The sequence below is a fragment of the Nyctibius grandis genome, chromosome 2 (assembly GCF_013368605.1).
Source record: "Nyctibius grandis isolate bNycGra1 chromosome 2, bNycGra1.pri, whole genome shotgun sequence".
Lineage (NCBI taxonomy): Eukaryota > Metazoa > Chordata > Aves > Nyctibiiformes > Nyctibiidae > Nyctibius > Nyctibius grandis.
The window spans coordinates 92103259-92130461 of NC_090659.1; the positions used below are offsets into that span (position 1 = coordinate 92103259).

At 39.3% G+C, this 27203-nt stretch overlaps 1 long non-coding RNA gene across 1 annotated transcript in view; it reads left to right on the forward strand.

Moving 5' to 3' along the window:
• LOC137673331 (uncharacterized) overlaps positions 1–26466 on the forward strand; it is a 30054-nt gene extending 3588 nt beyond the window's left edge. Inside the window, exons 2-3 of the long non-coding RNA XR_011049718.1 lie at positions 12995–13094; positions 24976–26466. This is a non-coding gene — a long non-coding RNA (uncharacterized lncRNA). The remainder of the gene's footprint in view (positions 1–12994; positions 13095–24975) is intronic.
• The last annotated feature ends 737 nt before the right edge of the window (positions 26467–27203 follow it).

Below are 27203 nucleotides of genomic sequence, written 5' to 3' on the forward strand. Positions count from 1 at the left end.
CATAGAAACAGGCCTTGCTTACCGATAATTGTCATTCCTGAGATCAAGAGGTTATTGTTGTATCTTTGTTCAGTTAGGCAAAATTAGTTCCCTTGATTTAAAATTTATAGTTGTTTTCCCAAATTATCTGTAGCCACTGATGGCTTGCTGTAGATAGTAGATGTAGAGAGAGTCTGGCTTGCTTTCTTCTGCTGTGTATCAGTTTCGAACAAATATAAGTACTGATTTCTAGGGAGCCACTCTAATTCACTATAATGAGTCTTTGTAATACCAGAAGGTGCTTCTCTTGTGCGGAATTGATTGGGAATAATATAAATCAAATAAAAATGGAAATGCACAGCTGTTCCTTTGTTGACTTGAACCCTGAATTTGTCCCTATTTTAATCCAAGTTGATTTAAAAAATAGATCCACCAATAAGATATCAAGATTCTAATGTAAGCTGTCTTATCTCCTGGTTCTTGCTAAACTGGCTTTCATTCATAATGTCTTTCTTTGCATCTAATGATTATTGGAATATCCACCTCTTCCTTCTGCACTATTAGAAAATAGGCAAGAGTCAAAGCTAGGTTTTGTTCTACGAATGGTGTTTATAATAGATTTTCCACCCCAGAAGATTGTATAATTACTGCCTTTTTAGTTAAGGGCTGAAAGGTTTTTGTTCTCTGTTTGTATGACAACTTCTTTCAAGAAATTAACATCCGCTCCATTAGCTTTCTTAGTGTCTGTTCAGACCCCTCTGTCTCTGTGTTATTCTATGCCCTTTGCACTGTTACACTGAACTAAAACAGCAAGTAAGGGTAAAGTAATTATTGATTTTTGTCAGAAATAATGACATCGAGGTAAGGAGGTTCTTGCCATCTGATTGCTCACTGGAAAGTTGACCTAACAGCCTCTAGCTGCTTGGAAGTAAATTTCTTAAAGATCGTTATTGCAGCCGTAAAACCTGTATGATTTTTTTTAAAGGAACATAGAAGGTAAGAAAAACAAGTACTGCTGAGTGGTGCTGCATATTCAACTTCGTATATGTGTGACAGTATAAATGCTCAGAGAGTATAAAGGCCATAAGTGATGGCATCTGTAATTTCTTATGCCAAACTCCATCTGTTTTCAGTAGTTTGTAAATCCACCATTCTTTAATAATTTGGGCAGAAATTTCTCATGCTGAATTTCTGCCTCAGGCTGAAGACTTCTTTTGAAAACATGAACAAAAATAGCTTAACCACTTTACAGAAAAGAAAAATGAGTGTTTTACTCAAGAGCAGCTATAACACTTATGTGTCTGGGAAGGCTACACAACTGAGCAGCTGCATCACATAAGGGAAATGCTCACTACCTTCCTTGGTGCTATTGGAGAGCTGAGGAGAGACTAAAGAAGATTAAAACCTCCGTCCTACCTGATAAATCTGCATCTGGTTTTACCCACATGAAAACAGTTCTTAACCTAGGAGCTTTACTGGTCCTGAGCTTTAGAACCAGGGCTAGGATTCTGCTAAGAGAGTCATTCTGGTTTCAGAAAGATGCTTTTTGATGACCTCAATTTTTTTCTGAATCATGAGCTTCTGAGAACTGGGGAAATGTGTTATAGTTTAACAGCTAACTCGTCATATTCTGTATGTATGAAGTATGACCTAGGATAAGACTGCATCGGTTGAGCCAGACTTCCCCCTCTTATTTCTCCTTCAAGGCCAGGGAGTGCTACAAAGACACTCTCTGATGTGCTTTCAGTGCTCCTCTTTTCCCCAGGCTGAGGAAGCAGAGGAATGAGCAGCCAAGCCTGAAGGGACAGTTAGAAAATGGTGAATTAAGCAAAAGAAACCCAAAGAGGAAGTGGGGGTGAGGGGGGAGCCACTAGATGGATGTAGGCTGAGAGTAAAAAGCTGCATGAACTAAAGTTGTGAAAGATGAGGTTAAGATGGGGGCTGAAAGCACCATGACCACTATGTTTTGCAAGTCCTGGACATCACTGGAACCCCCAGTATCCTGCTGCTGACAGAAATAGTTGTGAAACCCACTGAAAATATACTGACCTGGTTCACTCATGTTGTCAGTCTGAGTGAAAGGGGAATCTCTGCTGTCCTGCTGATGCGTTATTGGGACTCTGGGGCAGGAGGGTTGTTTCTATTTGTTTTCTGTAATTGTTACTTCTTTTAACCCTAGAAAACTACAAAATGCTCCAGTAAACTAATATAGCAGTTTAGTGATATCAGAACTGCATGAAGTCAAATGTTCAGGAATTAAATGCAAAAATGGTATTGAAATTAAACTGCTGTTGATATGAAAATTTTCATACAAAGTTAGTGAGATGATCAGAAACTGTGATTTCATTGGCTTCACAGATATTCATAGCCTGATAAAGCCTAGTGTGCATTAACAATGTGCACGTAGGAGCTAATGGAGTTAGAGAACATGTAGCATAACATTAACACTAGAAAAGACAATGACCCCTTCATGAAGAGAGAGAGAGAAAATTCACGCATTGAGATCCTGTTCCTCCTGCTGAAGAGGTCAGCACCTGGGCAGTGACTACTTCAATTTGAGGAACTCAGGAATGTGTGTTTTAGAATCATAGAATCATTTAGGTTGGAAAAGACCTTTAAGATCATCGAGTCCAAACGCTAACCTAACTGCCAAGTCCACCACTAAACCATGTCCCTAAGCACCACATCTACATGTCTTTCAAATACCTACAGGGGTGGTGACTCCACCACTTCCCTGGGCAGCCTGTTCCACTGCTTGACAACTGTTTCGGTGAAGAAATTTTTCCTAATATGTAATCTAAACCTCCCCTGGCGCAACTTGAGGCCATTTCCTCTCGTCCTATTGCTTGTTACTTGGGAGAAGAGACCAACACCCACCTGGCTACAACCTCCTTTCAGGTAGTTGTAGAGAGCCGATAAGGTCTCCCCTCAGCCTCCTTTTCTCCAGACTAAACAACCCCAGTTCCCTCAGCTGCTCCTCATAAGAGTTGTGCTCTAGACCCTTCACCAGCTTCATTGCCCTTCTTTGGACTTGCTCCAGCACCTCAATGTCTTTCTTGTAGTGAAGAGCCCAAAACTGAACATAGTATTCGAGGTGTGGCCCCACCAATGCCGAGTACAGGGGGACGATCACTGCCCTGGTCCTGCTGGCCATGCTATTTCTTATACAAATTAATCACCAGTGTACGGTATGAGCTAATTTGTGGCTTATTTGATTGAGCTGTACTTGCATCAAACATATGCCCATTGGCAAAGATTTCTGGTGTCCTTCCCTGTGTCCTTCATGGTTGTCATGATCCTCTAAAACGACTCTTGTATGCTCTTCACCTACCCCAACACTGATGTAAAAAGTCTGCTAAATAAACTTCACTGGTTCATATTTAGTTTTTTACTTTATAAATGGGGTGGGCTGTACTGTACACAAAGCTGGTTAGTAGAGTGGATGGGTAGTATCTGGGTAAAATGTGGTAGTTCCATCCCAGTCCCATGTGCCCATACCCTGAAGCTTTTCCAGACTCAGCCGCAACTTAAAGGCAGCCACAAAATGTTAGTAGAGCTGTTATATTAAGAGCTAAGCAAAATATCTGATCAAAGATTACCTGAAATCTTTTATTATTTTTCATGTTGAAATGGTAGGTTTCCTTTTTTCTTAAGTTATAAACACCTTGTCTTTTCCTAACGTTTCTGTCTTCATGGATTGCATTTTGCTGTCTACAGAATATTGCACAGAATAATCTCTAAAGGGTCACTGGCAGCATGTGCTGGTGAAACAACATCATCAGTAAAATGCCAAAGTTCCTGAAGACAGGATTAATCTTACCCCCTTATAATTCAGTGTCCTTCCTGTTAAGCGCAGGCTAATTCCTTGTGTCACAAAGGTTATTTACATTTCAATAAACTGTGAGGCAATATCTCATAAACTCGTGTTTGCTGTTAACGAACAAAACTTTACTCTAGCTGCAGAACTTGCAACATTAGTTCAGTAGGGCCTGAGGCCATTTGTGGGACTTACACAATCCCAAAAGATGAAAATACTTATTGCCTCATTCCTGAACCTTTGAACTCTCTGTAGGCATTACTTTCACAAAAAAACATCAACCTGCCGGGCTGGCCACGAGGTAGAGCTGTGAAATCTTTCACAGATGGTGAAAGATTTAGCCCAGAACGAAGACAGGTGAGCACCCAACTGTTCCATTTAGACACTAATAGCCTAAATCCTTGCTTAAGGGAGCTGCCACTGAATCCCCTGCTGGCATATGTTCTGGATCTGTCTAACAGGAGAGTTCATAATTAGCAGCCTGACCCCTTGACCTTCTCAATGTAAATAATATATACAAAACTGTGCCTTCTGTGCTCTTGTCTGTGGGAAGAGGCATATGGCCTGGACATCATGACTGCATTAGCATTGCATGAATACCAAACAAAAACCTTCACAGGCTATGCATGCACCGAAGTGCAGAGTTAAAATAGCTCTAAATGACCTGGTCTGAGATTTGAAAGCTCACGGGGAGTTGCATTGATATAATCTCTTGTGTTTAATATAAATTAGAATGAATGAGATTATTTTTTTCTGGGAATTTTAAACTGGAAATTGATTAAATCTATATTTAAAGAATGACCTAAAAAATATTTAAGAAATAAAAAGAAACCAAAGCAGCTGTCATGAGGCCATGATGAGATTTTCTTTCTAAAAGAAAAGACCTTGAAAATGTTTGATATTCATCTCTCATAAAGTCCGTATCTGAAGTGAAGTACAATCTTTACTTTCTCAGGACAAGACTATTTAACACAGGTCCTCCAGGGAAACACTGACTTGATTAGAATTCTCTTAGTGTTTTCAGTAGAGCAGCATTGTCTTTTACAAACTAGACAAAGACAAACCTTATACAATCTGATTGTTGTTTCAGCTATTTTGCTGCTTCGTTATGTTCAGATGAAACAGTTCAAATTGAAAATTAGAAACATTAACTGCACTAAGTGAAGATAGATTCCAAAAGAAGAGGCAGGAGATACAAAAACTTCTTTCTTTTTTAGGTCAACCAGAATTTCAGTGTGTGTGAATATGCAACTTACTTTCACCTGCTCTCTTTGATGTACTGTAGCTAACTATATAATTTTATCAGACAGTCTGTCTGGGAAGATCCCATTTTATGACAAGTGAAAGAAATGTGAAAATCTGTCTGGGAAGATCCCATTTTATGACAAGTGAAAGAAATGTGAAAATGGTAATTATGAGGAGATTAAAGTAATGCAGTGCATGTTTAGCTCATACATTAGGAGGTGGATGTTTTTTCTTTCTTTTACGAGAGGCTGTAGGGTTTTTGCTTTTTTAAAATAAATACGTTTAAAGCCCCCAATGGAGCCTCTTATATAATAAAAGATCTCAAATTCCTCTGAATATATTTTCAGTTTTGAAATATGGTATCTCTCTGTGTTGAAAGGAGTAACCCAGTCCATCTCGACTTTCACTTGCTGTCCTGAACAACGGCCCTTTGCTGTCCTAATGTCTTAAATGGATTAATGTTCTAAGAATGCTTAAATGGGATTGTGGAGATTTCGTTTACACTTGGGACACTATTCTTCATTCACAATTCCTTTCTCAGTGTTCAGCATTGGTTTTGTCTGAAGGTCAATTTAAGGACATCTTAAAAGCCTTGCCTTCATTTCTGCTTTTATTTTCTTACTTCATAGTACGCTGAAGTAGTTCAAGAGCACTGCAAAGCACGTCAGATGCAGTTTTGTCTTCAAAAGCTCAGAATTTAAGGGCTTAACCCAGTTTGCATGCAACTAGTCAGTCACACTTTGATTTCAAAGAATGAGTACAGTTATTCAAGTGGGTAGGTGTTAGCAGAATTGATCCATGCAGAACAATAAAGGAGTTCATGGGATGGAGGATTTTTTTTTGTAAGACTTGAGTGTGCTTCGCCTTCATTTATATTGCACAGAGAGTGGCTGACAGCCCAACCACTGTTATGTTGTGTGGTATGGAAGCAGGTGGTACAGTAGGTAACAAGGGGAAGGTATTAATGCCCTCTTACAGTATTTATCATGCTAAATAAACACCTGAAATCCCTTCCTAGGTAGACATACTAAGGGGAGTGGGGATAGCTATGAGCTCCTCTCTCCACTCTCTGAGCTGGTGCAAGATGAATCAGCTCACTGCCATGTGAGGCAACGCACCCAAGTAAAAGCTGCTGGCTCAGTAACTCAGTATGGAGGAACTTAACACTGAGCTTTATTGTTATCGTTCTTAATTATTATTCCCATCAGTACTAGAAGGGATTTGAAGAAGAGAAGGTGTGAGTCCAGTGAACAGGGAACAACCAACCTGGGTGTCACTTCATAGGCAGTTACGGAGTGCAGCTCACAGCATTTATCTAACTTCAGATTTAATTGTGCAGCTAATTGCTTAATTACAACAGAGTCTATTTAATGTCCTACTTGAACAGCAGTGCCATCTGGAATGAGCATGAAAGGCAAGAAAATCAACAGTACAATTTGAATGTCTTCACAGGAAAACACTTGTGCTCTGGAAGAGGTGTGCCCCTTTGGACATAGCAGTACCAGTGGTCGTGAGCTTTTCCTTCTTCAGGTCCGCATTTGTAAACCTGACACCTTTCCTCTGCCTACAAAATACTGCAGTCACAAAGACATTTGGCAGCCTATGCTAATACTAATAATATTCAGCAACCGCTGTCAGTTCTTATTACCTCCTTCCATTCCCACCTCCTGCTTGCTGAGTCCACTTCTTTGGCTGCCCTGCCTTTTGTGGCATAAGGTCTTTGCGGCAGGAAATAGCCTTTTTGTTGTGGTTTATAGGTGTTAAACACAGAAGGGCTCTGATCCACCACAGAAACTCTTAAGATCATCATACAGCTAATACAAATAAGCCCAAGACAGATTCTATGTTTGTTATAATTAAATGTATTTTTTCCCTAAATTACCAAGGGATCCTTTGAAAAATAAATAGAGTAGGCCATGTTATCTTTTATCTGTCAAGCACTAGAATATGTCTTATGTTGCTGAAAGATTATACTTGCTGGATGCTTAGAAAAGGTATTCCATATTTGTGACATGATTTCGCTGTGCCTAGGTTTACTTTGTTTCACCAGGTCCTAATTTAGACCACTGAAAAGGCTGCTTTACCCAGACCTGCATTCTGAGCCAGTCCCTGAACTGTTTCGGGAGACAGAAAAAAAATACAATACAGTATAATTATATTTCTTTAAAGTGAGAAGAGAATAGAGAATACTTTGCATGAATTGTAGCCCAGACAGCTGATACCTGGGGCAATAGGAACAAATATAAGCTTGAAAGATCACAGAATCATAGAATGGTTAGGGTTGGAAGGGACCTCTGGAGATCATCTAATCCAACCCCCTGCCAAAGCAGGTTCACCTACAGCACGTTGCACAGGGTCACGTCCAGGCAGGTTTTGAATATCTCCAGAGACGGAGACTCCACAGCCTCCCTGGGCAGCCTGTTCCAGTGCTCTGTCACCCTCAAAGTGAAGAAGTTTTTCCTCATATTCAGATGGAACTTCCCATGTTTCAGTTTGTGCCCGTTGCCCCTTGTCGTGTTGCTGGGTACCACTGAAAAGAGTCTGGACCCATCCTCTTGACACCTGCCCCTAAGGTATTTGGAAGTATTGATAAGATCCCCTCTCAGTCTTGTCTTCTCCAGGCTAAACAGACCCAGCTCTCTCAGCCTCTCCTCATACGAGAGATGCTCCAGTCCTCTGATCATCTTTGTAGCCCTTCGCTGGACTTTCTCCAGTAGTTCCTTGTCTTTCTTGAACTGGGGGGACCAGAACTGGACACAGTACTCCAGGTGTGGCCTGTCAAGATGCAGTCATCAGGGATGGATTAGAGGCATTGCTGTCTATAGATTATTCAGTTATCATAATAACATTGTAGCCGCGCAGTACAAGTGAAAAACAAAGAAAAATTCAAGATTAAATACTCTGCTGACACACAGAAGGGGTAGTCCACTAGAGGGAGACAAACTGAAGGAACCATTGCACTGAAATCACCAAAAAAATGAAGTGGAAAAAACAGGAGGAGTGTGTACAATTAAACACAGTAATCCCTGTTGTTTTTTTTAATGAGTAATTTACTCAGCATTCTTACTTCTCTTACTTCCTTGTCAGTATCAGGAAATCTAGATTTTAATTTTAATTTCTTGCTAAGTATGTTAGCTCAGGCAAAATGTTGCTGCTAAAAATATGACATCTATATTTCACAAACCCTATTTCTTGGTACTGGAAAGATTCTCATTATTAACAAGTCCATGTGAAAGAGCCATGATTTAGATTCCTACTTGATTCCTACTTGACAGAAGGAATGCGTAGTGCAAAATATGTTTAAAGATAGCATTATTTCAGACTGCTTTTATAGCTTCAGGGGTTTGTAAACAATTATTTAGCAATCTTTTAATTCAACAAAATCAATCAACATACAAAGTTTTCCTGACAAACAGGCAAAATAAAATATTTTATTACCAGACTGACCAACACATAAAGTTGTGGTAGATTGACCCCGGCCAACAGCGAGTACCCACACAGATGCTTGCTCGTTCCCTGTCTCATGTGAGGGGCGGGGTAAGCAAGCATCTGTGTGGGTGTTTGGCTGTTGGCTAGGGTCAACCCACCACAGTCCTTCAAGACCTAGTACAAAAGTCTTCCTCATCTCAACAAAGTTCTTGATGCTTTAGTTGGTGACAGTTTATGTCCTGGGTCGCCTTGAATTGCTCTGACCTGAGCAAATAGAAATTGGTCATCTAAGTTTGAGCAGTCAACAGAAGGTCTACCTTATAGTCAGAGAAGAAAAACAGACACCCTGAAAGGGCAATTCATCTTTACCTAAGGTAGGTATCTGTGTTCAGACGAATAGTTCTCTTGAAACATCTGTTTCTTTCTAATGGGAACTATGCCTCACTAGCTCAGGTCTGAAGGGGTTACTTCAGACACCCAAAGGCAGGTGAGACAAAGCCCACTAACTACTAAGGTCTTTATCTGATTTGAATTGCTCCTTTTTGTATGCCTTTTGAAACCTCTTCAGTGATGTCAATAGATATGTCCTGTATTCTAGTTCAGTTGTGTCCCTCTTTATCCCAGAATTAAAGATCATCCCCTACTTTTGCTTTTATATTCTCAGTATTTTTTATGTGTTCTGACACTATTTTAATAATGTGTACCCCCTTTCTTCAGTAACAGCTATTAATTATATTAGTTGTAGCCTGCTGTACTCATTAAGCTGTAGGCTGAGCTGGCCTAGGAAAAGAAGAAAAAGCTAAAACTTCATCTGTGACCTGAGCTAAATTTTCTCATGCTTCATATATGTACTTCCCCATTTGATAGGTAATTACCATATGTAGCCCAAAGTATTTGCAATCCTTTTTCTTCGCTGATCAAAAGGATATTTTTTGTTGAGGAACAAAAGGAAACCTTTTCCTTACTTTCTTGTCAGGACCAGATCCAGGTATTGTTCCACTTCTACCCAAGGAAATCTAATAAAAATCTGTCTCATTGTTTGTAACTCTTTTGCAGCATTTATTTTCATTGGGTTTTTCTGGCACAACTGGAAGCCCTAAAGTTTTGAAGAATTGGAACTGTGCTCAGAAGGAGTTTGGCAAAACCACTGCGTGACTACATATGCCCTCCTATGTTTTATACCTGTCCTTCTCTCCTTCCTTCCTTCTCTCTTTACTCCTTCCCCTCGCTGTCCCATTCCCCTTTCCTCCTTCGTTCCTTCTCTCCTTCATTCTTCCTTTCCTCTATTGCTTCTCTCCTAAGCCTTTTAATCTGCCAACTGTTTTTTAACAGATGATATTTCCCACATAACCACCCAACTTCTTATTCTCCTACTTTTTTTGTATACTACCTCTGTTTCTCCTGCTGGATTGTATTATCCTTGCTACTCATGCATTGTACATTAGAAATCCCACATCCAAATCTAGTCAATAGAGGTTCAATAGATTCAAAATGTTGTTTGAAGGCAGATCTCAATCCCAGCTTACTGAAGCCAACAGCACATCTTTCCCTGCCTAAGCCAACCACTCTATCCTAACTCGCTTTTGAGACTCACATTAGAGAATTGCACTAGGTTCTGAAACTTTTAACCTGAAAGGCAGGAAGTTATTGGAAAACAAGCTCTTGTTTTGTAGTCCCTCGTGGATAACACCCACTTGGATGAAGTTGCCATCTGTTGTTTTCTTGGATCATGTCAGAATATGTGAAATAAACTGGAAGAGAGAGAAGCAAAATGACAGAAGCAAGCGGGAAGTATTGTTTGGAAATTTACTGTTGAGGTTCTACAAAACAAGAGAAGGAGATAAAATATTATAGGTTAGGTATGGAATACACCTGCTGGGGCAGTAAAGATGATTGCAGCAGTCACCAAAAAGTGGCTGGAGCTCCCTGGCTGCCGTAGATTCAGCATTGTTGTTCTTTATTTCTTTTTCTCATAGTTTTCTAGGCATAAATGGGCTGAATGCTGGCAGTGGGAAGTGGGACCAGAATAATCCTTTAGATGGGAACTAAAAGTGTGACATTCCCATTAACCTCTTCCCTTCAGCAAAGCTGAGTTGTAATGAGGAATCCAGCCTGTATCTTGTAACCTGTCTTCTGTTACAAGACAGGAAAAGAGCGTAAAAGTTGAGGCATAGGGTTATGATCAGAAGTTTAATCAGTTTAGTGATACCACATATATTTTCACTTAAATTTAAATAAATTTAAATTTAAAATAAAGTGGTTTAAGATTCAAAACCAAATAACATCAATTCTGTTGGTGGAAATGAAATAGTGGTGTTTATCCCCGTTGAAAAAGGAGCACAGTTTTCTCCATTTTCCTTCTTTCAGCTATCAATGAATACATACATGTAATATGTAAAGAAGATACATATATTAGGTGCAATATTGCACAAGACCCAAAATTGGTATATTGTACAGAAAGTACATTTCCTGGAAATATTTTCAGAAATGTTTTAATAGCAAGTGCTTCATCAAGCTGTTATGTTATACACAGGAAGAGAAAAACTAACACAGAGTTAGTTCATCTGATAGCTTCTGAATTTAAGCAAACACTTAATATACAAGTGATATCTATTGCTGTTATAAGATGCTAGGCATGTCTGTAAGTAGTATTTAAATCTGATTCTCTTAAGCTGAAACAGTTTTACTGACTCAATGACACAAGCATTTCCTGAAAAAGAAGGACATATTTCCTGTATTTTGTTAATATTTGACAGCACTGATCTTAAACCAGTAGCAACACGACACTGATTTGTAAGACAGATTTTAAAGTAAGGTTGAAATTCTGTATTGTTGTGTCCCACGTAAACTCATTTACTGAGCAACAATTACATAATAAATTACATTTAAAACCAAAAATAGACCTTGTTGTCCTTATTTCGGTCATAGAATTAGCAGAGTTAAAAAGGAGATGATCCTGCAGATGAGCTCTCAACTGACAATGCTTTGTGTCCATGCACTGAAGTTTCCTCAGCTTCAGAACAGGAGATGAGCAGAAGTCAACTCCATCCTTTGGGTTCCTCAAAGGAGTGAGTTTTGCCCTCAGTGCTTAGTTTGGGGGAAAAAAAATCAAGAAAAACATCATAACTAATCTTCACAAAAGGGACAAAGCTCACCTGGAGATATTGCAAGTTTTTTGAAGTTAATACCAGTATTTGCAATTGCATTCTAGTTTCTGCAGAGAGACAATGGGAAGTTTGGGCTTAAAGAACTCCAACATTTGCTTGGTGTCACTTGGCAGGCACATCTCATCTCTGGACTTCCAGTGCATGAAGTCAAATTTGCGCATAAACCTTCACAGAATAATCCTTAGTCTGGAGTCAGATGTCTGACCGTGTCTGAGAGCACACCCACTGAAATAATTGGATTAATAAGAGTGGAAAGAAACACATAAGCAGTGTTTTCAGCAATGGGCCTCACCTTTTTGTCACAGTTTTCCTCCTCGCTCAGGACACAAGGTGATGCTTTGGCATTAACTATAGCCAAAACACAAATCTCAGAAAAGAGCCCTGCAACCCTTCTACCTTCCACAAAAACTAAGAGCATATAGCAGGAGCCTAGACTGATCAAGAGATTAAAAAATAGGCATTGCAGTAAAATAAAACAGTGGGCTCAATCTTCTTAGCTTGCCTAAGCAAAAGTTTGACTTAGCTCAATCACGATTTCTAATTCCCCTTACATGGAACAGTGATTTAGTTACAGAGGAGTCTTTCTTCCAACAGAGAAAGGTGCAAGAAATTCCAGTGATCAGAAATTAAGGCCTAACTTAGATGTGTGGAACAATTATTCAGATTATTTTGTAAGCATTGTAACCTTTTGATCCTTTTTTTTGTGACCCTTTACTGGACACTTACAGTGTCCAGGCCAGTGTCAAGGCTGGCCACTATATTATAGTGACAGTTGCACCGATGTTGGAGATAATACAGTTTCCTATTATACAGTAAAGATTGTCTCCACCCTTACTAAGAGGATTCAGGCTGAGAGCGTATGTTCAGTCTCTAGCTTTCCATGACCTGAGATGCTTTGCTTTGTTCTTCAAAGTATTGTTTTGTATGTGGCTGCCCTAAAGCTTTCATAGTTAGCTTATCAAATGATTGAGAGGGCTTGGTCACCTGTATTCTCCATTATTTCCCATTCCTGCAAACCTTGTGTCATCTGGAAAGACTTATAATATAGTATGTTTGTTTGCTTTGGAATTACTGATGATAATATAATACTGCAGAATAAGAGCAAATCCCCTTAGGACCTAATGAAGGAACCCTTTAATGATAATAAGGCACCTTTCAATTAGTGGATTTTTAAACCACTGATTGTTATCTTAATTTTTGATTGTTCTAAATTCTCAGTTACCTTGCCAAGAGGTACCAGATCAGATGCCTCATAGAATATGCACATGTTCACACTTACTCTGTGAGCTTTTGGTTTAAAGACTGCACCCCGCACTACTTCTAGCCATTGACTTGTTTCCTATCATTGTCTCCCCAGAAGTGTGTGAGAGTGTTGGAGACTTGGATTCACATGGACCTGGTTCTTCCTAGGATCACATCTCTGTGCCCTCCTGGTAAAAGGCTCTCTACGGTCCAAGGTAAAAAGCAGTTTCCCATGGACTTTGCTGATGAAAAACAGTTAAAAAAAATCCAGACTTTGTGGACTGGAGACAAAATAGAATGACAAACGGAAATAGAATTGTAGCCCTAATCTATGTAATTTTGATAATATTCAAGGTAAATATATAATGTATGTGTATCCAGTCTTTGAATCATACAGTCACTATTATAAGGTGGAAAAAACCAGGTTTTAGTCCAGTGCTATCAAGTAGTTTTAGAATAAATACTATGTATATTCACAATAGTAAGGTGTGCCCCAGATAAGCAACCTAGACCTTCTCAAGTTCAAGGTTTCCCTACTGCCAGAAGAGGATAATATCTGCATGTGTATTTTGTACAAAATACTCCCTTCATTCTTCATCCTCTTTATAATTAGATTCTCTAATTTTCGGTAAGACTTGATGGCTAAGGGCTCTGAAATTCTCGGCACCTCTTCTTTAAATGCCACCTAACTTTATATGATTATGTTGTAAGAATTGGGTCCTTTTTCTTCTACTTACAAACAACTAGAACTGCTTACCTGCTCATGATCCTAGGCATTATTCTTTTCCTATTCAAATTAGCTCTCTCCTTCATGTTCCCTTTTCTTAATCTCTTCCCAGCATTGCATTTACGGCCAAGGTGAAGTTGTTGATCAGTTGCCCAAGTAACCAGAGCCCATATTGCTACATCCGTCATGGAAAGACAAAGTGAGATGAAAGCTTTTTACCTAGTGCTGTCCCAAGTAGATTGTAAAATAGTCAGTTCTGCTAATAATCTAATTTAAACCTCAGAATTCGGTTCCATGTTACTGAAGGGGTTTGCTTTAAATCCTTGTTGCAAAGATTTGCAAACTCATTATTTTGGTTAATATAATAAACCATAAAATAGAAACCTCTCTTTCTATAAATGCCTATAAAATAAAAACTTGGAAATCACATTTTATATGTATATTTATATATAAATTTTAGTAAAGATTAGTCAGTCCTGTTCTGAGCTGCTTCTAGTATTTTGAAATCTTTTTTTTTTTGCAGCAAAGTAAAAAGTGCAATCACTTTGTGTGTAGACAGCATACCAATGACAGGGATAGTTTTAAAAAGTGTGGTGATAGATGAGTAGCAGTGCACGGTAATGCCAAATCATACCACCTACATCGTACCACTTGACACATGAAAGATATTTTTGTAACATCCAGGTGAATAATAGGTTGCAGTCTCTTCCCTTCTTCTCTCCCTTGAGATCCACAGTTTCTTGTGGGGGATATGTCAGATCTAGCCAAAAATGTGAACAACGAGACAAAACTTAAGTCATGCAGCACAAATGTATCTAGATTGCTTTTATTCTTCTGATTGAGAAAAGCACTTTTTCTCTTAAAAACATTCTCTCTTCCAAAGGGTTTTCATTCTACTTCTGTGCCAAACAACCTGATATAAAACATAAGTTATGGATTCAGCAAGTCAGGAGTGGAGTTGTGTTCGTACCTTAGCAATGGCGTTATTCTAAAAAAAGAAATCATGTCCAGAGGAACTGATGAAAAGCAACCGTAGTACTTGTGGGAGCAATATCAAAGACCGCTAATTCTGTTTCATTTTAGTCTTTCATAAGATGGGGCAATCTCTATTGACAGCTGGTTGGTTTGCATTTCTCCCGACTGGAATGAAATTCAATCTTCTCTGAAAAAAGGAGAAAATATGCTTTGGGTCAAAAGAAATATGTAGATGGGGATCAATAAAAAACAATTTAGTATGTTAAGACTGGTTCAATGCAAGAGTTTATGCAGACTTTTTCCAAACAAGATGTTAATTAACATCTCACAGAGGTTATCATCTTCTAAAGGGAAAACTTGCTTAGGCAAAGCAACAGATGGTACAAAATAGTTTATGTGGAATTTTCCTTCTAAGTGATCTAGGTGACAACACAGTACTGCGTTGCATTAAGGAATGTTTTATTGTGTAGCATGAAGATGATGAGTTTTCACAAGTTAACCTATTGCCATTGAATAAAGGTGTTATATTAATTTTATTGGAAGGAGATACACGTTATTCTCCACACTCCCCTCACTCCACAGAGGCACTACCAAGAACACTGAGAGAGGGTTTTACAAAAAGAAATTAAAATAGACTGCACTTGTTGAAATTAGCTGCTATCTTTTTTTTTTTTATTTGTCAAATATCATAACATCTCATTTGACAACCTATAATGGCAAGGGATACACCTTAGGACTATTGCTATTTGTGCTCCCCTTTCCTCCTGTAACTGGGAGAGACTGCAGTATGCATACTTAAATTAATGGCTTAAATTCAAGGATCTGAATATGTCATGCAGGCCGTTTAATTATATCGAGCTAGCCAATGAACATAGCTTGGAGGGGATGAAAATGCATTCTGCATGCGTGAAAGGCAGCAGATGGATTTATTGACTTCAGATGCAGTCAGGGGACACAAAGTGACATTTATTCCTTAAGAACCAGAAACAACAGAATTCACTAGTCTGTGTATCTGTGCATTAACGCAACAGATTGTGACTGAAAGGTTTAGCCTCCTTATGTACTTGCATTTAATTTAAATCAGTTATTATTGTGTTCAATGTTTATGTTTCTATCCTGCTACTTCGAATTTTTGCAATTTTTTTGTTTTGATTACTTTTTATGAAACAACCTGAATCTGGAGTCTGTTCTATATTAAAGGTTGCTGACTTCCATTTCTCCTCCACCTCAGTGAACTTTTTGTAAGAATTGAGTCCATCTGAGGCTGTGTTCAAGATGTGGATGTGATGTACAGCAAAATCTAATGGATGGATGCTAGGCATAGCCAAAGAAAGAACACAAAATAACAAGATTGGATTGACCATTATCCATCAGAAAGTTGTCTGATATGATGCCTCTACTGCCTTTCATGTCTCTCTAGTTTTCTTTTGTCTTGAAGAAATCAAAAGGGGTATAATAGCTTTGCTTGTTTTTCCTGTAGTTTCTGGGCTTACACCCCTCTACTGTATTTTTCTCAACTATTTTTCCAGCTTTCTTCAAATGGAGGTACTTTTTGACTTTCATGTTTTCACTCTGTAGCTCTTTTCCACTCTTTTTTTTCCAAACAGTTCTCTCATTTACTAAATTTTTCAATCAGATATTTCCCTGAGCTTGCAGAATAACCATGATCTAACAGAAGTAAACAAATGAAACACCTCAGCCTTAGGACTGAGCATGAACTATTTATACTGCATTTTATGGATGCCTAAAAATCACTATGCCATACCGTAATCCATGCATGAAGAACTAATTTCAGCTTCATTGCCTTCCATGGAGCTGCAGAAGTGATACATTTAGTCTGACGATTGTAAGAGTGTGAAAGAGTGTGTCTTTCTTACATTCTCATTTATTTCTGTCTTCTTGTATCCACTTGCTTACTTGAGGTGGAAAGGAGTATGTAATTGGTGTGGTTGAGTGAATTAGAAAGCTGTATGTGAAAAAGAAACCTATATACTCTTTTCACTTCTTTGCTGATGGGAAGGCAATGCACAGGCACATAGAGCACAACAGCAACTCTAACATATGTATAGACAGTGCAATGACTGTTGGATACATATGATCCTCTGTTCAGCTTCTGTCTTCCCTTCCCTATAACTAGCCTTCAGTAGATTCCCATTTGCATTTTCCCACCTTTGAAATGTCATCTCCTTCCTGCTGCTTAGTTCCACCAACGTACCTCTCCTCTTTACTTCCACTTCCCTTCCCATATGGGATAAATGTAGCTGAATAACTGCATGCCTTGGCCACTTTTACATTGTAGTCCCAGTCCCCTGTGACAACTCTCACCGGCTCAGGCATAGACTTTGCCCTTGGGAATTCAAAACCACTGGTTACGTGGAAGCAGGAGGAAATATGAAAGGAGGTGCCACTCTGCCCAAGTACAGAAAGTGAAGAGTGCTAAAGTCTGCCTTCCTATGGCAAAACAGGGACTGGTGTGATGGAACTCCTATTCCCATGCACAACTATGGCGTGAACCAGCTTTGAACGGATGACTGAGGTGTCGGACTTCTCCTCCCTTCTACACCCAGCAGGAGAGTTGATTAAAACAAAAAAAAAAAGGAAGCTTGATACACCCTTGAGGGAAAGTTAGCTGATAAAATCACTAATGAAGTACCTCTCCTTTGCTGTTTGTCCTCATTTCATTTGTTAAGCAAGAATTTTCCTGGGTCCATGTGGTGCCTTAATTTAAAAATGTTCCCATTTTTTTGGCAGCTGCAGCTTCCTCAGCTTCAACGATTCAACGTGTAAAATCGATATCAGCACTAGGCAGGCTCTGCATGCTTTTAGCCTGTGATCTCAGAGGGAGCCGATCTTATCCCTGTAACTGCAGATTACTAAGGCTCCCCAAGAAAGTGGAGGCTACAGACATATGTGGATAACCATTTTATACAGGTCCACTTCAAAGGAGTCATATCTGAGAGAGCAAGATGCAAGTAAGCAACATGTTTGATCTCATAGTAAACAACCAGCTTCTGAAAACAGGTAAAAAAAAAAATCATCTTACAGCTTCTGCACAGCCCTGTTTGAAGACCCATTCAGAAACATTAGGTAGAAAACGCTGGCTCCAGGCAAAGCTGGCATCTCTCCTTCCATGCTCCCAGAAGCCTCCTGTCTCTCTAAGGCACTGGACTTACTGAAGCCTGGTAGGGCTTATCTTCTTCACCCCCTCAAAAGATGTGAGTAAGGGTTCCTTCACCCTTCCAGAGGCCAAACAGAAAGATTTCCACAACCAGAGCAGAGTGCCTGAGGGCTGCTGGGAGCTGTGGTGCTATTTGTTTTTCCCCATTAGCCTAGCAGGGTTTTTTTTTCCTGTTTTAATTGTAAGAAAGGTTCTGCAAGGTTCTGCAAGGTTCTGCAAAGTTCTGCATGGCCATGTCATGTTTGTCCCTGAATCTGTTGTAACCCAATGCAAAATAGGTTATTTGTGTGGCTTTTAGGAAGAAGTCAAATCCTACAAGTTCTGTTCATACAGCTAGATGAGTTGATGAAAGGGGTTAACTGTATCCCAAATACTTGGAACCGTTAATCATTGCATCGTTAATAGCAGCAGCAATGCTTTGCACCCCTTTAGACATCTGGTTTTCCAATGATTTCTCAAACAATGCATTTTCTTCCCTGTTCAAAGGGTTTGGGTGGTGGGATTTTTTTCTGTAGCCTGGTACTGTTAGGTGCCTGCTCATGGAAAAAATGCAGACCTGGCATTTGGTGGAAACTCTCCTTCTCCCTGGGACCCATGCTATAGGATTTGGTTTTCTGAAACTAAGAAGGATGATGGAAGGAAGGATACTCACTGAAGAGCTTTGCTGCATCAGGAAGCAGGATTTTGTACTTCCCCCAAGAAAATAACTCCACCCAGTAGTTCAAAGGTGTATGGCTCATGAATAGACACTGATGTATGGATCAAGTTTTCTTTCCTATGGCAGTTGTGAGGGTGATGCTATGCGAGGCAGAAAAATTGCTGGTAGCATCTCTAGGCTTGGCTTGCATAATGCTTTCCACTCTTAGGGATACCAGGGCCTTGTTTGAAAGGCAGTGTTTGGAAACATAGTAGGGATATTCCTTAAAATACAGATGAGTTATTATTTTGTGTGTCCCATGAAGATCTGAACACATCCTTGCCACCAGAGAGGGAAGGTATGCAGAGACGATCAGGGTCAATATGGTTCATCAGCTAAGCCATGTTCACGCTGACTGACTTCTCTACTTTTAGTCCATATGGATAGGAAGTAAAAGGTAATGTGTCAAGCCACTAAGAAGGGTTACTACAAATGAAGAATATAAAGAAATACCAAGTAGTTTCCCATCTGGTGAATAGCAAATACCTGTAGTTGGAATGAATCCGGAGGAAAAAATAAGCCATAATGAGAGACTGGCTCAGACTGGGCATTTGTACAACAGGACCATATTGAGTTTACACAGACTGCCTTAATTTTGGCATTTCTTACCTCTATGACTGCTTCCCTTTGTAGCCTCAACATTCTTTTAAGGCAATGATTCCACCATGTGCAATGCACAGCTCATATTAGGAACTTACGCAGCTTATTTATGGAGGCACAGTCTGTCACTGGAAACATTAAATACCATGTGGGTTAAGGAATGTTAAAGAGTCTCTTGAGGGACACATGGGTGGTATTCCCCAGAAAGCATCCTGAAGTATTTTTAGCTATGTGTTTTCCCAATGTGGGATGAAAATATGCCAAAAAAAAAATAGGCAAGATGTATCCTATGTACCATATGAGAGACTCTGCATTCTGAAACTACATGAGAATGGGAGCCCTTGGACCTCCTAGTAAAAGAAGAAAAAGACCATCATCAGACTTATTGCGTATTTTTATTAGGTGGGGCTTTCAGGGGTCGTCAAAATGATACTCCAAAAACTACCCAGTAACGTTGTGAATTTTGTGCTTTGAGGACTTGGCATTCAACTGTTCTAGCTACATGGAGGTTAATGCCTCTTCATAAAGACACGAGCCTTTGTGGACTCACATAAAAAAAGCCATATGAAATTCAGCAGATCAGAAGGTAACACTCCCCTGTCTGGGAGTGTTCCATGCTCTGAAACATGTTTTTAAAATTCATTTTCAAAATGTAGAGTAATGAGCTGGAACCCTATCTGGCTTTTGCAGGGCCAGGTTCATCTACCAACATGAAGATCAGTGCTCTCATTCTGGATTTCCACCACAAAGACAGCACTCACTATCTGTCCAAACTTCTTGAAGTCCTTGTTTCTCATGCTACCTACATTGTAAATTCTGATATTGTAATTTCAAACTGTCCAAGGCATTCATCCTTAAAAGTCATTTCACCAGAATTCATTCCTATACTGACCACACTGATGCCTATATTGCTGGGTTTATGGACTATTCCCTCCCAAGCTAATTTCAAAGTGCATCTTCATCACTGTACATCCTTCCAGCTTTGAAAAATAATGTAATCATTGTGGCCCAACCTCCAACCAACTCACCTTTATGGTTTCTAAAATTGTTCAGCCCGTTGACAAAGAAGTTATTCATTCTTGCAGATCATTAATTTACTAGAACTACTACCATCCTTAAATTAATTGGCATGCCCAGCTCACACAACACCCTCCCAAACCTCAGAACTTGACGTAGGTCAAACATGAGGGAATTTAACCTCTTCCAAGTAATGCCCTACATCTGAAGAGACACAACTTGACTTTGAAACAGGAAGTTCAAAGTAAACCATCCTTACCTCCGGCTATTTTCATGAAAGTGTTCCTGTTTTGGCTGGAGATTTTTGTTTGCTTGTTTTTTTCTTTTCAGGGATCACTGGCAATTTCAAAGGTGTCCCATGGCTTGGCAGTACTACCATTTGTGGTTGGAAAGCAGGCACAATGAGATTACTTCGGTGTCACTGTTTTAACTCTCAGTTCAGCTTGGCTCTCAAGCTGTGGTTTAAAAATACAATGAATTTGTTTTTTGGAGCACTTAGTGTCAGATCTCAAAGCCACTGTAATCATAAGAATGCAATATACTAGTAAAGAGTCACTCCACTGATTCAGATTTGTTAACAATATATTGAAGAGAGAATTTTGTCCTAGCAGATCTAATGTAGAACAAGTATTCTCTGTCTAGGCAACTCTAACTTCATGCTGTCTTCCTGCAGCCAGCATAAAATCAACATAAAATTATAAAGTGAATGTAAACACTCTGCTGTGTGCTCTGGCTAAACCAACCAAAACGGAATCATATGCTCTTGCCTGATTTTGATCAAATTTGTACTGCTACATGACGTACGACCGCATAGAGCTGGTATTAAATGATCACAGAACCACTGTCTCAGTAGTCTACCAAAGCAACAACTCTGTGGTTAGAAAATTAAAGACATTTCATCTTAGCATCTGCTCTTCGCTTAGAATTACAAACACCCTCATCAGTGGAAGCTGTCATACCTAATAAATAGACAGCTTCAATCATTACCATCTAGGATGTCACCGGGAGCATAAGATGAAAGATGCAGAAAACGTGCCTCAGCTGTAGGATTCTTAATGCTCTGTTTTTTTATAGTGACCCAAACCTCCTCTAATGATAAAAATACTGCTTTTGGGCCAGGAGGAGGATATTTGTATGCCCCTGTTTGCTCTGATAAAATAGTTTTTCTAACCCACAGGGGGTGTATCATATTTCCATGATTATAAACTCAGAAGATTCCCTGGTGATTATCTAGTTAGTAGAGATTATATACTATATATACTATAGAAGATTTTACATGCATAGAATAATGGTGGTTGCATAGAGTGGTGGTAGATTTAGGTTAGATATTAGGAAGAAATACTTGACTGTGAGGGTGGTGAGACACTGGAACAGGTTGCCCAGAGAAGTTGTGGCTGCCCCCTCCTTGGCAGTGTTCAAGGCCAGGTTGGATGGGGCTTTGAGCAAGCTGGTGTAGTGGAAGGTGTCCCTGCCCACGGTAGGGGGGTTGGAACTAGATGATCTTTAAGGTCCTTTCCAACCCAAACCATTTTATGATCCTACGATTCTATGATTATTTAGTTCTCTATAGAGAAAGTCGTAAGATACACCTGAGTTTGAATAAGAACTTCTTTTAAAACAACACCTAGTCTTTTTAAAAATTTTGAACCACAAACCTTGGTATGTTATTCCAATGATAAACTTATCCTTGCTTTAAAATCTGTCTTTTTTTCTAGCTCTAATTTTAACCTTATAGTAGGTAGAGTTTCTGATAGCTCATATGCAGAGTGAAGAAACCTCTTGACCTCTTTCCTATTTTGGGGCCTCCAAGCTTTGATTAAGTCGTCTCTCAACTTCTCTTGTTAATCAGAACAAACTCCTTGAGTCTTTAACTACAAAGAATGTTTTGTGGTCTTTCAGGTGCTTTGCAGGCTCTTCCTTGCACCCTTCCTGAACAATAATCATCTGTCTTGGACTGTGGACAGCAGCACCAGATGCCATACCACAGCTGCGTGTACCTCAGTACCAAGCACAGAGGCAATATCACTCACTTACAAGTACCAGAAATTCTTCTGTTCATAGATCCAGTTCTACTCATAAATCCAATTTACCATTTGATTCTGGCTGTAGATCTTACACAGCTGATTAATCACCATGACCACTAAGACCTTTTCAAAATCAAGGCATCCCCTAAAGAATCCCTCATAAAGATAAGTGTTTCCTACAGACTTTGTTTTTAAGTGCCCAGCTTTGCCTTTGGCTGTTTAGAAATATATTTGCTTATGTTTATCTCACCAGACAATCCAAATAATTTATTTCAATGATTTGCCCTTTTCATGATTTACCATCCCCTCGGTCTTCATGACATCTGTAAATATTATCACTTAAAGGCTGCCTGTCTCTGATTCCTTCTCTGCTTGTTTCCATGGGATTCAGATGCGTTCATCTTAGAAACTGGTGCCTAATAAATCTGGTTGACCAGGAGCTGCTCAGTCTCTTTTACGTTCACCAAGTTGGTACTTTTCCATTCAAACCACAAACATTTCCTCCTGGCATAGCTTCACCCACAGGTCACAAACATGAAACCCCCTCTAAGTTTCACAAACCTCACACAGGAAAAAAGGTTCGTTGTATATATGTATCACTGTTCCTACACTGTATAAGTGCAGAAAAACATAAAGAAAAAAGCATCTCCAAACTTTGTCCTTAATTTACCCTTTTGCCATTCATCCGGTCAAAAATGTATTTGCTAGTGACCATTGCCTTGCTCCACCCTGCCTGGTGAGGGAAGAATTAGCTCCTCAGGTATTTCACAGCCCAGCCTATCCGTTCACAGTGACACAAGCAAACAGACCTATCTCCCACCCTGCACAACATCCCAGCTGTACCGTACTCCCAGCAAACAGGGAAGCCAAACACACCCTCCCCACCGTCCCACACCCTCTGTGCGAAGGGCTGGCAGGACCCACTAGCAGGTACACTTCTTCTTCTATCCAGTGATGAGAAATTTCCATTATTGTAGGAAAAACCTGGCAGGTGTTACTTCACCTCCCTGTGAAGTAAGGTTTTAGAATTCTCTAGAATTTGGCTGGTCCTAAAATACCAAGGAGGAGAGAGAAGTATACGTGCCTGGATATGCTTTTATTTGGCAGCAGTAATGCAGATTGGTAAATTCTATTAATAAACTACTTACTTACACCTGTAAGCCCTAGTAGCAATACATACTTGTTCATTACACCTCATAGTACTACTAATAATATAAAAATTTTAACTGTGCAAATCTTCAGTAAGAAAATAAAATATTTTTCCCTAAAAACAAAGATAAACGTTATTCATGTGTGACTTCCACGGTAAATGAGATGATGATGGTCAACTCTAGAAAGTATTATTTTTAACATGAGTCTTCAATAAAAGTATTTATAATATTCACCCCTTTACATTTCAGCTTCATTAATCTAAAATACACAGAAATGTCCCTTTTTTTTTTACTTTTTCATTTATCTAAACTAGGCTTGCCTATGTCTAGCCAATGTTAATTTGGAGCTCTCCCACATGCTATGGCTGTTTCATGGATTATCACTCTTTCTTTAAATTAGAAATACAACTTAAACAAGGTTAAAGTAGCAAAAATGTATTTTATTTTCTGGTAAGTCATGTGCCATCCTCTCTTTATTAGAAAGTGAAAAAACCATCTGATGGGATCCCTTGAAAGTAGTGTGGGAACAATGTTAGAGCAATGCCAGAATTTCAAATCCATATTAAGTAAGTTAATAGACTCTATGAAAAACTTTGCGGAGCAATTTATCCCTGAGATAATTGAATTTAAATCACAGGAATTATAGTAAGAATTACTTTAATCTTGTTATACTTGGCTCAATTACTAAAAGCATCAGTTTTACTTACTTAATGTTGGTATTTGTGGAGTTAGACTTTGTTATTTGCTACTGTCAGAAAAAATGTATCATCTTAGAAAAGTAAACAGACACATCCTTCATTCTCTGCTCTCATAGCCATCTCTCTTCCTTACTTTCATGCTTTCTCTATACATCAAATATTTCTCTTCTCAAATCTGTCAATTTGCAAGGTTCCCCACTGAGACTATGTGCTTTCAGCATGTGCTGGAAGTGAAATAAATGGGACAAACTGCGTGCTTAAAAGTAAGCATATACCTCAGTGGCTTGGCCACAAAAATGCTCTGCGGTTTTCAGCACTACATCCACCAACTCTTGTGAAAACTAATATTTTTTTTGCTATGACAACAATATTTGGCTCAGTATTCTCTAGCTTATCTTCAAAGAAGACCAGGACCATGGCCATCAGTCCATCTTACTTATTCAGGATGACCACACGGCTGCATTTATACTCCTCCACCACTTCACATACATACATCTTGTTGCTTCTTCCTTTTACTTGTGCAAGCAATAAAAACTCCACTGGGATAAGTCCGTCTCTTTCTCTTTCCTCTATTAAGCCGTTTTTTTTTGGAAAGAAGATCTGTTTTAATTTTCATTTGAACACGTACTGTGATAGACTGCAAGAAGAAAACTGACCAAAATAGGAATTTTACATATTGATTTGCTGTAACTGGAAAGCTCCCAAATATTGTGCTTAGTAGAACACATAAAAAGATAAAAGGAACGGCTTCATCTCAGTGCCAAGTTGTTGGGTGGCCTAAATTCTTTCCCTTTTCCATACAAATAATTTTGCCACCTGTTTTTCTTCTTTTTAAGCATCAGGAGGGAGGCAAAGCTCTTTTCCCCCACCCCAATTTTGCCATTATAAACGTTTAGTGGTTTAGATTGGTCAAATGAAACATTTACTTTTGTTCTGAGCATTTCAGAAGTAATATATTTATTAATTTATATGTGATTTTAAAGTATCACATTAGTAACCCTTATGCTTTACTATTTGTTTCTCTTTCAGAATAAATGTTTGTCAATAAGTTGCATCTGCAAGGTCTGAATGAATTCAAAGAAGCAGATACTTAAGTTTGTGCCAGGCTTCCCAAAGTCTGTAACGACAAATGTAAAACTCCACTGGAGGTATTTGGCTCATATGTAAAAATGAGCTGAAGATACATCCTGTGTTTAAGCGGTTCAGTTCTTGTATTATGAAGTGAAACTTTAAAAAATGAGAAAAAGAAGGAACTCAGGAATTACTGATCCATCACATAAACTTCAATTCTCCCCAAAATAACAAGAAACCGTTTGTAAATACTTAGAAGATAACGGGGAGGGGTGTAACATATACAGGTTTTTCAAGGACAAATGATGTCAAACAAATCAGGCCTGTGGATGGATTAGATGCCATGTACATTGACTTACTAAAGCTTTTGGCACTGATGTGACATTTTCCTAGGAAACCACATTTCAGCTGAAATATTCCCTGGAGCTCACAGATCCAACGACATACCATCAGGAGGAAACCCTGCTTCACATACAAGCTGGAAGGATGTTTCAAGATCCTCATTAATGGTCAGGATGATCAACCAAGGAGCATATTCATCACACCTGGACAAACCTAGGCTGATGTTATTTAAGGTGAGGCCTCAGTTGGAGCGTAGTGCCCAATGGACATTGCTTGTCAAGTGAGGCACAGGCAACACCTTTGGAAGTGTGAGCTGAGAGGTCAATGATGAGAATGAAATTGCACTAGTTTAGGGTAGAAATGTGTGACAACAGCCTCCAAACGCACCAAAAGTTATCACTGAAGAGACATGGAATGGGTTCTCCATATTCATGAGGGGTGAGATGAAAATTGCAGCACAGCAGATTTAGGTCGTTCCTCTAGGAAGGATATAAAGCGCTGGTCATCAGGGTTTGAACCCTGATGGTTTGGATACAGTCGGTTCTGCCTTGGGCCAAGAGATTGGAGTGAATGACTCTTTCCGAAGGTATTTTTATGAAACCATCCATAGCAAGCTAGAATGCCTTAAATCTGGTTCAGCAATATCCTTAAGTGAATGTATTAGTACATGCCCTCAGCCAGGGGCACTGGCAGGGGTCATTGGTGAAGGTTAGCCATAGTAAAGGCTAGCAGCAGTTTAAGAAATTGCCACTTGCAGCCATCTGTGCTTTCACATCATTTTTCTACTGACTTTCAGGGGACCCATTGCAACTTCAGCAGCAAGTCAGGGTGGCCAAAGGGGTGGGATGACAAACATACCCCACCCAGGTGTCTCTGAATGAAGTCCATAAGGGTAAACACACTTCAGCCCCATTAGCCCCTGATGCTGCAGCTCAGAAGGAGGTGTTGAGGCAGTTATCCACACCAGGAGAACAAGCAGGAGATGTTGACACTGGGGAGGAAAAAGCTGAGAAGGGGAAATAAAACTGGTGGGAGGGCAATGAAGTGGCTGGTGGATTGTCCCTCCACAGCTCTGCTGCTGCTCCAATAAAACCCTTTTTCCCAAGGCTTTCTTCTCACTGTGATTTCTTTTTTCCTAAAGCTCTTTGTTTAGAAAATAGACAAATTTCTGCCAGCTGCATAAATAATTTCCCCCTTGTAAAACCCAAAACTCCAGGGATTTGCTTAAAAGCCTTCTGTCTCTTACAGGTACATGCAGAAGCAGCTATTAGAGTAACAAGAGGAATAATAATAATAGAGAATGCACATGGTGGTGAAAGTCTATGAACGAAAACTGTAGGCTAAAAACATTTCTCAGGTGCCACGTGTGAGACAGTCCCAAGCAGCAGGCATTGTGAACTGGGAAAAATGCAGAATTTCTACAATAGTTTGGATGCTCTTACAAACAGAAAGTAGTGGGTTTCAAGGCAGCTATCAGGATTTTGCATATAAATGTTACTGAAAAAAATACCTTTATCTTTAAAATATTTTCCTTAACTCATTCTGTTACTTCAGTTCTATCTGAAGGGTTACCAGGTTGAGAAGCGTGTGCGTTTTGCTCTGCTTTTAATACATTTATCATTTTAATGACCCACTGTGGGTTGTTACTACCTTTCTGTCTGGCGGGAACTATCCAACTACCATGTTGATGAAATCCTACCTTCAAATGTTATGCAAAATTATTTAACAGAAAAAAAAAGGCCAACTGGCATGTTTACAATGAAGAGAATGAAGAACATTTCCTTGAAGAATTTACTCAAATTAGGCTTGCGTACTATATGCCAAGAAAAGAAGGAAGTTTCATG